Raw genomic sequence first — 13,468 nt, 5'->3', positions numbered from 1 at the left:
ACCCCACCCCTACCCGGGCCATTGCCCTCTGTCAAGGATTGGTTACACCTACCCCTCTCAAAGTTTTTAACCCAGAAATGTTCCTGAGCAAAGGAAGAACAGGGACAAGAAATGGAGCAAAGACTGAAGGAAGGGCCATCCAGGGACTGCCCTACCTGGGGATCCATCCTATCTGCAGAAACCAAACCAGACACTGTTCCTGTGGTCAAGAGGCATTTGTGGACAGGAATCTCAGTGACAGTTCTTTGGGAGGTCTGGCCTGCAACTGACAGTTGGAACCAACCATTAGACTGAGCTCAGGGAACTCCTTGGGGGAGCTTGGGGAAAAGCTGGAAGTGCAGAGGGGGATTGCAACTCTATTGGAAGAACAACATCTGCTGGCAGGACCACCTAGTGCTCTGAGAGACTAGACCACAAACCCAGGAGTGTATAAGGAGGGATCTATAGCTCCAGATACATTGTAACAGAGGATGGCCTTGCTGAAAGCAATGGGAGGGGAGGACCTTGGTCCTGCAGAGTTTTGATGCCCTAGTGTAGAGGGTTGTTAAAACAGAAGGGAAGGAAAGGTTGGGTGGGGGAAGGAGCACCCTCATCCAGGCAAAGGGGAGGAGGAGAGGGCAGATATGGTTTGAGGAGTTGGTGGAGGTGTAACCAGGAAGTGGTATATCATATGCGATGTAATCGAATGGAATAATTAATAAATAAATTAAAAAAAAACACGCACATGCCAGGCATTTCATTTTACAAATGAAGACTCAGGAACCAGCTCAGAGAGTCAGGAAAAGCACCTAGCTGACCTTCCTACTCTGCTGACCTCCCAGAAGTAACGCATTCTTTATCCCTCTCCACACTGTCTTAAATATCCTTGAACTTAAAGACCTTCCTTTGGTTTAGTTGTTTTCATTCCCTTTCCACTGGTTAATTCTTCTGCCTCTTAAACTGGAGTTGACTTTATTTTGTCTTGCAATAAAGGTGTGTGCTACACCTGAGCCAGACAAGATAGTACAGCAAACAGAAAGCTCTTGGGTTAAAAGTCTGTGCTAGGGATGAGCTACACCATAAAAAGGGGTTTTGTTTGTTTGTTTTTGTTTTTGTTTTCAGAAAATAGCACAATCTTGGGGTTTACAATGCGATCAAATATCCTGCATCAGAATTCAGCAATGTTTCCCCCCACCCCTTATATTATCAAGCTCTCTGACAGTGCTCTGGTTGTTTCTAGGCATGTCTGAGTGCAACATCATGGGAATAAGAGGATCCCAAGGACATCACGACTGGGCTTTTGAACCTGTTGCACGTGGCCAACAGGGACCTAAAAAGCACCAAGGAGACAAATGATCCTCATCACAAGGGATAAATCCCTCATCCCTCTTGTAACATAATTTACTGCAAGATGTCACCATTCCTGACCTTGACTCATTGTTCTATGTGCTGCTGAAAGGAAGGGTTCCTGTCCAGGGTTCACCCAACGAACCACAGAAACACTGAACTCAGTTAAACAGGGATGGTTTAGTGAATATACACCACAACAATGAATAACCAGGGCAACAAATCAAAACTCTGTACTGGACATTTCTCAAGGCCAGGTCAGTGCAAACATCACATGCACAAGGTTTGGAAGTGCTGTCCTACAAGGGCTCTGGCTCAATCCATTTTAGACATAATAGTTGATTTTGACCTTCAAATTGACAGGTCCTATGTGAAACATATCGATTTTGGAATTTCAGAAGATTAATAAATGTAACATACAGAAATTAACATGGTACATAATCAGCATCACCCTGTTCTGAGTCAAGATTTTTGTTTTGTTTTGTTTTACATCCATGGCTGGCAGGCAGATTAGAGCAAATGTATGAAATAGACTGCTGGCTTATAACAAACTTGCTACAGTTATGGTAAGTGGGCAAGCATTGTCAGAGAGAACTTTGTATAATTAGGAAAGAGGTCTGCATGAACTTACCATGTTTAGACTACGTCCATGTTCTCAACAGGAGCTTCTTGGAAGGAGAACAGACAATGTGTATGTTACCTGTAATGAGGGGCCTCGGCAGTGTTGCTCAGACTGCTCAGTGCCCATTCCACCTCACTCTGTCACTGCAGAGAAACCCAGGGTGCTCCCCCACCTTCACTGTGATCCAGGCCTAGGCACAAAAAGGCCTCAGTTATGCTCAATTTTCAACTCATGTACTTGTGTAAAGAAACACAGTGTGGTCACATGCTATTGATACTCTTCACATCTTACTGAGGGCAGCAATTGCTTGATTAAACCCAATTCTATAAAAAGAAAATCTATGCCCTGGGAAGTATAACAAGATAAATCTGGGATGGAGGTGCATGAACATCTCTGGTACTGAACGCAGAAAGGTGGAGGTAGGAGTAAGAAGTATGATTAAGTAGCCCACCAGATTCACACTGCGTCTGCTAGATTCAATCTAAGAACAAGGAAGTGGAGTATCTATCATGGTTTCTGTCTAGCCCCTTGAAAGGTTCTCCGGGATTTGGTCTCAGCATCTGATACTTCCTGCAGGGGCCGCAACAGTCAGGGAAGCTAGAGATAGTCATAGGCACAGTATCATGCTAGCAGCAGTGGACATTGCTCATTTGTTCAGATGGGGATACCCACTTTAATTTGTTCTAAATGTGGACCTAGTGAAAGAGAGAACAAGGGCCATAGAATAGAAAGATCTTTTCCACTTCTCATTCTTTTGAGAAAGAAAGACTCGTAGAGAGAGAGAATGCTAAGTTCTTTATAATAGACAAGAATTGGTAGGTTGACCTTCAGTGTTTCAGTGTTGTTTTCTGAAACACGGTCTCACATATCCCATGTTGTCCTCTACCTGGCTTGCCAGGTTAACCTTCTGCTCAGATAATCCTACTTCCATTTTCCAATAGCTAGGCTTACAAGTGGGGCCTCCTAGGACTGCTATGACGGCCCTAGTCACAGAGACCTGGGTTTTCTAATGCTGAGGCGTGTACCCACCAGTATAGCTACAGCCATTGTGTTCTCTGTCCAGCCCCTATTTCAGATTGTTGGTGTAATATGCCTGCCGATCACTGACATAGAAAAATAACTTGACTCAGAGCAAGGTCATGGTGATCACATCCTCTTATGTTCTGAATGACATTTGTTAATCTTACAATGTTCCACAAAACTTTATATAGGACCCATTCAATTCAGACTCACTATGCACTGTTATATCTAAAATGGCCTGATCAGAACTGACCAGTTCATATGCGCTCCCTATGGTTTGTTTTGTTTTGATTTGTTTTTTTTTTTTGTTTTTCTTTATAAGTTAACAAAAATAGATGTCTGGGGCCATGGCTCAGCACCCAATACCTCAGCATATTCAGACTGGTGTGATTTCTCAGTAGTTTTTAATGGCTCATTTGCTGAAATGCTCATTTTAAGGTAGGATGAGACATTTCTGAGAAGGGTTTGGAAAGGAAACAGTTAGATACATAGGAATTACTTAGGCAATGCCAATCAAGACTGGACAAACCCTGGCTTTGGAAGGAGGATGTGCTCAATGGCTGTGTCCAAGGAAAGTCCCCAGGAAATGGGTATCTGTTTGTGGAACATTGTAAGATTAACCAATGTCATTCAGAACACAGCAGGATGTGATCACCATGCCCTTGGTCTGAGTCATTATTTTTATTTTATTAAGTGATTGGCATGCATGTTACAGCAACAATCTGAAATAGGGTCTGGACATTAAAAAAAAAAGTGGTTGTAGCTATAGTGGCAGGTGACTCCTGGACACCAACCCCTGCATTCAGAAGCACACAGGACAATGAGCCAAGGTCAGGAAATGGTGACATCTTGCTATAAATTTTGTGGCAAGAGGGATGAGAAGCTTATCCCTTATGCTAAGGATCAGGGGTCTCCTTGGTGCTTTTTAGGTCTCTGATGGCCATGTGCAACAGGTTCAAGAGCCCAGTTCTGATGTGCTTGGGATCCTGGTGTTCCCATGGTTATGCACTCAGACATACCTGGAAACTCCCAGAGCACTTGTCAGAGGGCTTGATTTCTATGATTGAGGGAGCATTGCTGACTTTTGTTGCAGGATATTTGATTGCATTGTAAACTCAAGATTGTGCTACTTGCTAAAAAAGACAAAACCAAAAAACCAAAACTTTTTATTGTGTAGGTCAGCCCTTGCACAGAACTTCAACCCAAGGACTTTCTCTTTATTGCTCTTTCTTGTCTGTGGCTCAGCCCTTGCACACACCTTTACTGCAGAGCAAAAGAAAGTGAACTCCAGGTCAAGAGGCAGAGCAATTAACCAGTTCAAAGGGAATGAACACTTCTCAACCAAAGGAAGGTTCTTATGTTGCAGGATATTTAAGACAGTGTGGAGAGGGATGAAGAGTGCTTTCCTTCTGAGAGATCAGCAGAGTAGGAAGGTCAGCTGGGTGCTTTCCCTGATTCTCTGAGCTGGCGTGTTTTCACCCCAGCATCTGTGTTTGAGTCTGTATTGTTAAAATTAAATGGCTTGCATATGTGTATTTTTAAATTTTATGTATTAATCATTCCACTCAATTACATCTCAAATGGTATACCACATTCTGCCTACCCTTCCACCAACCCTTCAAACCCCATCTGCCCTGTTCCCTTCCACTTTGCCTGTATGAGGTTGCTCCCCCACCTTCCCACCCTCTCCTGCCCTACTGTTTCAGCACCCTACTACACTGGGGCATCAAACCTCCACAGGACCAAGAGCCTCCCCTCCCTTTGCTGGCAAGCAAGGCCATTCTCTGCTACAACGTATCTGGAGCTATAATTTCTTCTCAGTACACTTCTTAGTTTGTAAACAAGTCTCTTGGGTGGTCCTGCCAGCAGATGTTGTTCTTCTAATGGAGTTGCAATCCATCTCTGCTCCTCCAGTTTTCTGGAAGCTCCCGTACCAGATTCCCTGAGCTCAGTCTAATGGTTGGCTCCGAAGGTCAGTTGCTGGCCACACCTCCCAAAGAAACATCATGGGAGGTTCCAGTCAGCAAGTGCCCCTTGACCACAGCAAGAGTGTCTGGTTTAGTGTTTGCAGACATTGTGGATTTCCAGGTAGGGCAGTCCCTGGATGGCCCTTCCTTTAATCTCTGCTCCATTTGTTGTCCTTGTTCTTCCTTTTGACAGGAATATTTCTGGGTTAAAAACTTTGAGATGGGTGGGTGGCCCTACTCCGCAACGAAAAGCCATGCCTAACCTCTGGATATGGTCTCTACAGGCTCTCTCTCCCCTTTGTTGGGTATTTCAGCTATATTTTAAACTAATCCATAGAAGAAAAATTTCCTATTCTAGAGAAAGTAATACTTGCAAAGGTAGAAGAATCAGGCCGAAAACCAGTTAATTAAAACAGAAAAGAGACTCTCCTTGACATATAACAATCAAAACACTAAGTACACAAAACTAAAAGAGAACATTCAAAACTGCAAGGGAAAATGGTGGAGGAACATAAAAAGACAGACCTATCAGAAATCAACAACAGAAGTGAGGTTATGGAGCAGGAGGAACAGTCCTCCGTTGCTGGTGGGAGTGCAAACTTGCATCACCAGTATTAGAATCAACATGGTGGTTCCTCAGAAAGTTGAGAATCAATCTATCTCAAGATCCAACTTGGGTCTATACCCTAAGGATGCTTAATTTTACCATAAGGACATACTCAACTATGTTATTTTTGCTTTAGTTATATTAACTAGAAACTGAAAATAGCCTATGCGTCCTTCAAAAGAATGAATAAAGAAACTGTGGTACATTTACACAATTGCTCAGCTGTTAATAAATGTGTAGAATTCATTAGACCTGATAGGTTTTTCTGTGACTGTGGTACTGGAACACTGTCCAATCCTTGTACATTAGCTGGTGAGCCTACACAGGATACAGATAACGTTATGTGACTCTGCTCCACCTGTAACATCTAATATGTTGCAGAACAATTGAATTCCTTCCCTAAAGAAAAAGTCCTGCTATTCAAACATAACTTAAAACATCTTTGGGAAGATAAAATACTTGCCTGTGCTACAGAATGAGACTCGACTGAGAAAAATGGATACACAAGGTCAGTTGTCACTATGAAACTCAAGCTACCAAAAGGAAGTGGCACTATATTGACTCAGGATTTCAGAGCTCGGGATTTTAGCATTACTGCGTAAAAAGTTTTGAAGGGACAGAAGTGAAGAAATAAGCCACACTTTTGTACAGATACCAACTTCTGAAAACGTTGGTGTCTTTACAATGAGCATTAAATGCAGTCTGATTTGCAGTAGTAATCTTCAATAGACAAGCTGCTTTGTTGCTGCCTTTATGGACATGGGTACCAATTGCTTTTGGTAATATGGTAAAAATGTGAGCTAGCGGGCTGGAGAGATGGCTCAGTGGTTAAGAGCACTGACTGCTCTTCCAAAGGTCCTGAGTTCAAATTCCAGCAACCACATGGTGACTCACAATCATCCCTAATGAGATCTGGTGCCCTCTTCTGGTGTGTCTGAAGACAGCTATGGTGTACTCACATAAATAAAATAAATCTTTTAAAAAATGTGAGCTAGCACTTCTGCATTGATTTTATAACATGTATTCAGATTGAGAATGTGATTTTAATGCTTAAACCTCATGGAGTTTGTTTTTAATTTCAAACACATCTTACTGTGCTTGAATGTGCCCTGGTTTGTTAGCACACCTAGACTTGCTGTAACTGCACTCATGTAACAGTATGTACCTTCCCTCTAGGAAAGAGAAAAACACTAGCCTTAGGTTGTATCTAGTGATTTTCCTTGTGTCCTTTAAGAAAAATTAAGACTATTATTTCCTTCCCTTTCCTGTGCAGCATTCAAAAATCACCCCTAGAAAAAGTGAGTGCTTTAATGAGACTTCCTAGGAAGGGATGCAAGGTGAAACAAAAGTATTCTTGTATCTCAGTTTTGTGAAAGTTAAAGCTACTATGTTTTAAAGTATAATTTAGAAAGTCTCTTCAAAACAGTCCTGTATTTGATCTCTATTCATAGTTTTTTATTTAAACAGTTTAGACAAAACTGCTGGAAATTACAGCAATTTCCTGCATTAAGCAGTACATATACAGCTCTATTCAGCTTCATAACACCCGCCACACCCATTTATGTGTACTGGTGACAGTGGGCATAAGGAGCCTGAAAGTGTTTGCATGTACCAAAACTTCTAGACTTAATATATTGTGGAGTATTCAATAACCATTTTTAGATGGTAGATAATAATTAAAATGGTTTAATTTCCTAGAAATTAAATGGAAAAAGAGTCATTTTTTAAGATAAAGTTTTTTAGATCATAAAAATGTCATCATTAAGTTTGCATGCATACAGATGCAATTACAAAAAATAATTCATTCTGAGTTAGTAATCCAGATCCGGAAATATAAATATAGCATGCATTTCCTTATATATGGATATTAGCCATTAAATAAATGAAAACCAACCTACAATTTGTAGACCTCAAAGGTTAGACATAGAGGAAGGGACTTGAGGAAGGCTCATTGAACTCCCTGGGAGAGGGAAACTTAATAGATTTCATAGGTGGATTGTCGGCAAAAGAAGATAGAAACAGGAGAAAAGAAGGTGAAGAGAAGGAAAGAATGATGGAGAGAATTGAAAGCCATTTGAGGAATTATATGGAAACACGCTGCTGTGCATATATCCTAAAATGTATGCAGCTGATCCTGATGAAGTCTCCTAATAACAGGGTATACGAAATCCCAACTGGCCATCTCTTGCTATGAAACGAGGCTTCCAGTACTGGGATTGGGTTGTATTCAACTGAGCTGTTGGCTAAGGGGATCTCATAGAAATCCCCAAACAACCCAGGCTAAGACAATGGGTTGTTCTCTACAATTAGAGAGAGGGCCCCATTGCTGAGGATAGACAACACCCACACAACTCATTTAACATGGAGAAGTTGATCTGGTGTCTAAATGAAGCCTTTACCCCTATGTTCTAATGTCTTCCATACAGGATGATACTTGGCAGGCTTCCAAAAGAGAAACATAAACACCAAGCCATGCACAAAACCAGTTATCTAAAGCACTTTGATGGAGGAGGACAGCCTTTTAAGCAATTGATACTGGAGTGACCAGACACACCTGGACAAAAATGATGAAATCCACCTAAACTTCAAACTTCAAAAATTAACTCCAAAGTAACTTCCATTATACTATAGGATTTTAAAGTTTTATAATTTTGTATTTATTTACATCCCAAATGCTGTCACCCTCCCCCTATACCCTACTCCCTTCCCCTGTGAGAGGGCAGCTCCCACTAGGTTGACCCCTACCCTGTTGCATCAAGTCTCTGTATGATTATGTGCATCCTCCCCCATTGAGGCCATACAAGGCAGTCCTATGTTACATATTTGCCAGGGGCCTCAGAGAAGCCCATGTATCTTCTTTGGTTGATGGCACAGTTCTGGGCGCTCCAGGGGTCTAGGTTAATTGACACTGTCAATCTTACTGTGGGGTTGCCATCTCCTTCAGGGACCTCAATCCTTCTCCTAACTGCAGCATAGAGGTCTCCAACCTCTGTCCCATGTTTGGGTAAGGGTATGTGTATCTGTCTCAGTCAGCTGCTGGGTAGAGCCTCTCAGAGAGCAGCTTTGTTAGGCTTCTGTCTGCAAACACAACATAACATCAGTAATAGTGTCAGAGATTGATGCCTGCCTATGGAATGGGCCTCAAGGTGGGCTGGTTACTAGTCAGTCATTTCTTTTATTTCTGCTCCATCTTTGTCCCTGCATTTCTTTTAGGCAGGACCTGTCCAAAGCTTTTATAATTTTGTCCAAGTATAATCCTTTAGGTAAAATCATAGGAGAACATTTAGTATCCAGGGCTAAAGAAAGAGTTCTTGGGCCCATGTCAAAAGCAAAACCCATTTAAAAATAACAAATTGAGCTTTGTCAAAAATGTGAAAACAAATGCTTTGAACTCAATGTTGAATACAAGGCCTTGCACATATAAGGCATGCATTCTACTTTGAGCTGCACTTTATTCCCTTAAACTAAAAGGTTTCAGTCTGTGATGGAAGACAGCACAAGTTATGTGATCCAGCTAGAAGTACATACTTGAAAGGTACAAATTTCATCAAGAACTAATTTCTCTAATATACAAGTCATAATTAAAATTTTATTATAAAACATTCAATAGGAAATATGACAAGATCAGTAAGAGACATCTCACTAAATAGGGATTATACTCAACAAATGAAGATGTTCAACATCATTAGTTTATAGAGAAACACGGACTAAGGCCTCAATGAGTTATCACTGCAATCCTTCCAAAGGGCAAACATAACAAACTGTGGCATAGCAGGCTGCAATGAAAAGTTAACAAAATTTTGTGGTGGGTTTATCCACTGTAGAAAAGAACTCAGAAGTTCCACTAAAATTACAAAATGCAAGTACTATAGAAACAACAGCTGTAACTCTGAATAAACAAAGAGTTTGAAAAACTGAATAAGATGAAATAAAATAATGAAAATTAGCAAGAGGAGTGTGTAGTTCTTAGAGATCCATTGCTGTTGTAGCATGCTTCTGATGTCATGATAGGCGAGAGGTCTAGGTGGCCAATAGAGGTCAACAATTTAAGTAGATCACTGAGCTGAATTTGCTAGGAGGTGAGACTAGGTGGCAAGGTGACTTACTTGGACAAGCAAGTGCCTGATACCAGCATTCAAGAGACAGATTGGATCCTTCTTTAGTAACACTGCTAGGGTCCCTTGGGTCTCTTTAAACAAACTCCCATGAAACTCTTCATTATGTAGACAATTATCAATACTATCTCCACCTTCTAGACTTTGATGGTAGGCTTGATGGCCTACTGACCCACTTAAACACAGCCATGTTAGCCACTTTTAATGTGCTTGAGATTTGGAGTCAGACATTTCTTCAGAGTTTGGTTTATCTTATTGGGAAACTAATTAGCACTGGCTGTTTATAACCGTCAGTCCATGGGGCTGACACCTCTATATGCATCATATTAGCTAGCCTAAATTGAGTCCTCTGAGGGAATGCAGTTTTCAGGGATTAGAGATTACTTCTGTGAACTTGAGAAAAGAGCACCTGGTATGTACTTATTGGAGCCTCATTAACTTCTTGCTTAAGCCACTGGCTCCTAAGTATAGTCAGTCAATTGAAGTTTCCCGTGCTGGGATTAGGTTACATTTAATTGAGTTGTTGGCCAAAGGGATTCCATGGGGATGCCCATACAATCTATTCTACTGGCAAGACTATAGGTTGTTCTTCAGAAATTGAATCTATTTTGTTTATAATACTATTAACCCAGAAACAACTCAAATGATGTCCTTCCAAAAATGTGATTGTTAAGCCATCCATAAGCATTTGTACTTTGAAATGCTACATAGCAATAAAGTGAGATAATTCATTGACATACAACAAGTTGATTATATTTTTATAGAACTGGACACAAAAAATGGGCCAGAAGGTAACACACTGAAGGATTACATTCATATAATATTCGTGAAAAGTTAAGGAGTGGATGCCAGATGTAGTGGTTTGAATAACAATGGTCCATATCGACTCAGATATTTGAAATCCTGGTCCCCAGTTGGTAGAACTGTTTTGATAAGGATTAGGAAATGTGGCCTTGTTGGATGAATTATGTCCCTGCTGGTAGGCCTCAAGGTTTCAAAAGCCCCTGCCAGTCATTGTCTCTCTTTCTCTCTACCTCCAACTTGTGAATCAGAAATAAGCTCCCAGCTACTTCTACAGCACCATGCCTGTCTCCTAGACTACTGCCATTCTTTTTACCGTGGGTTTATGGTCAGCAAGTAATTAATTACTTTGTTTTGTAAGTTATTTGGCCATGGTGTGTCTGCACAGCAATAGAAAAGTAACTAAGACACCAGTAAAGTCCAGGATCTGAAGCAATAGCTAAAACCATGGGTGTGGTTACTAAAGAGCAGAAGTAATCCTTGTAGTGAAGAGAGGATTTAGCATCTTGACCGTGACAACATCAATGCCCTGTTGGAGGATTCAAAGTGCAGTTTTCTAGAGGATTCCATCTGAAGAAACTAAGACACTGGAAGAATGTGTTATATTCCTTGTCTGTGGATTGTTTTGATGTGTGAATCTACAATTATTTCAAAATGTTTTAGTTCCAAAAAGATGGCAATATTATAAATATTATACACAATAATCTCAAATTTGACTACATGAATACATTCACATAATACTTATATATCGTGTATAGACCACAGAAATTGTTTATGTGAGTCTGATTTATGTTACTCATTTTAGAAAGACTTAAAAACATTACCATGGGTAAGATGAGAGATGAGAAACTTTACCAAGGAAACCCTATAAAAGAAAACAGTCAAAATAATATGTACTTTCTTTGAAAGATCTGTAAATGAGCTGATTAAACCTGGCAAGTTATCTCTTAAAAAAGCAAGTGGACCCAAGCACATTAAGGTATAGTGAAAACTGGCATAAAATACTTCTCACACATAACAGCAATATAAGAAGTGAAGCTGAGGCAGGGAGCAGGCTGAAAGGGTGTGCTGGGCAGGGTCAGTGGGACCCACCAGGCAGTGACTTGCAACCTCCCCTCCCCCACAAAATGGCATCTTAGAACACTGAGACTACTTCTGAAGCCAAGGGTGCCAACTTACACACAGTATCAAGCTGGCCCAAGTCAAGCCATTCTAAGAGAAAACCTTGGTTAGAAACATCTGCTTAGTGTAGGTGTGCTAAATAAGATTCCAAAAGTGGTAGAAGTCAAGGATGATTGCTGCTAATTGGTTAGTATGACATTTGCATAATGGGTGTACTAAGCACTGAGGGTTTACTCCCCAGTGAGCATTCTCCTCTGGGCATAATATAGAGGCTACATTGCGCCCTCTCAGACCCTGAAGTGAGGATATAACTAACTAGTAAACTACTCACTTAACTCTACTACAACTCAGCTACACCAGAACAATGTGAAGATATTAATTAAGTGAATGCACCTGTTAAAAACTTGAAAAATGAAATAGCCCCTAATGTCTAATGCACTAATGTAAGGAGCATGAAAGTCCAAGGCAATATAAAACCTGCAAAAATTACTAATTACTAATCCCCCTTAGTGGCCTCCCATGAAAGTCACTTAGGTGATATCCCAGAGTACATAATTGAAGTTGCATGAAGTTTAAAGTGCTGTCAAGATGACTCAGTGGGTAAAGTCCCTTGCTGCCAAGCCTGAAAACCTGATCACACAGAGTGGAAAGAGGACCCTGACTCTCATACACGTTGCCTTCTGATCTCCACACATATTCTGTGGCAAGTGTGTACATGTGCATGTTCTCATTCACTTGCACACACACACGTGACTGGATTAGAAATCAATTATAATTATTTTTCAAAACAAGACTATTCAAAAGTATGGAATCCTACTACTATACGACCTTCCCAAAGTATAAGCATACGTATCTACATATTTAAAAAAAGGAGTGTAAATGGAGTTTCCCTATTTCAAGAGTACAATATCTTACCCAAACACTATCAGAAAGATTAACACCAGTTGTTTCTACATCCTGCTACACTGCTGAATTTGTTCATTGTTCTAGAAGTTTTCTGGTCTAACTTTTGGCTTCCCTATGAGCATGTTTCTCTCTATTCTACATCACTTCTTTTTTTTAAAAAAAGATATATTTCTTTATTTACATTTCAAATGTTATCCCCTTTCTTAGTTTCCCCTCTGCAAATCACCATCCCCCCTCTAGTCCCTGCTCCCCAAACCACTCACTCTCATTCTTGTCCCTGGAATTCCCCTATACTGTATCATAGAAACTTCACAGGACCTCTCCTCCCATTGATGAGTAGGCCATCCTCTGCTACATATGCAGCTAGAGTCACCAGTTCCACCATGTGTATTCTTTGATTGGTGATTTAGTCACAAGGAGCTCTAGGGGTACTGGTTAGGTCATATTGTTGTTCCTCCTATGGGGCTGCAAACCCCTTCAGCTCCTTGGGTACATTCTCTAGCTCCACCATTGGGGGCCCTGTGCTCCATCCAATGGATGACTGTGAGCATCCACTTCTGTATTTGCCAGGCACTGTCACTTTACATCACTTTTTACAAACCCAATTACCTTCTGTCCTATAGCAGTGTCTAATTTCACAACTTTAAATACACAAGGAAGACATGTTCTTCCTTATTAGCAAGATAAGAAATTCTGCTTGGAAAGGTTAAAAAGGAGAAATTGGACGGAAATTCTCTTCCCATGTTGAGACTTTGTGTGGTTTAGGTATCAGGGTGACTATAACCTCATAGAATGAGTTAGCAATGTTTCTTCCATTAGCTCTTTGTTGAATGTCACATAGAATTCTGCAATAAAACTATCTGGCCCTGGGCTTTTTTGAATTGGAAGACTTTTGATGACTGTTTCTATTTCCTTAGGGGTCATAAGACTGTTATTTACTAGACCAGATTTTGATTTCATTTTGATAGTTGATAACTGTTTA

The 13,468-nt window shown here is 40.7% G+C and overlaps 1 pseudogene; it reads left to right on the top strand.

Moving 5' to 3' along the window:
- The first annotated feature begins 9,747 nt into the window (after positions 1 to 9,747).
- On the top strand, positions 9,748 to 10,104 carry Gm44451 (annotated as a pseudogene).
- The last annotated feature ends 3,364 nt before the right edge of the window (positions 10,105 to 13,468 follow it).

This window comes from Mus musculus, chromosome 7, assembly GCF_000001635.26.
Source record: "Mus musculus strain C57BL/6J chromosome 7, GRCm38.p6 C57BL/6J".
NCBI lineage: Eukaryota > Metazoa > Chordata > Mammalia > Rodentia > Muridae > Mus > Mus musculus.
The sequence above is the reverse complement of the archived record's forward strand: the minus strand, read 5'-3'. Positions and strand labels throughout refer to the sequence as shown.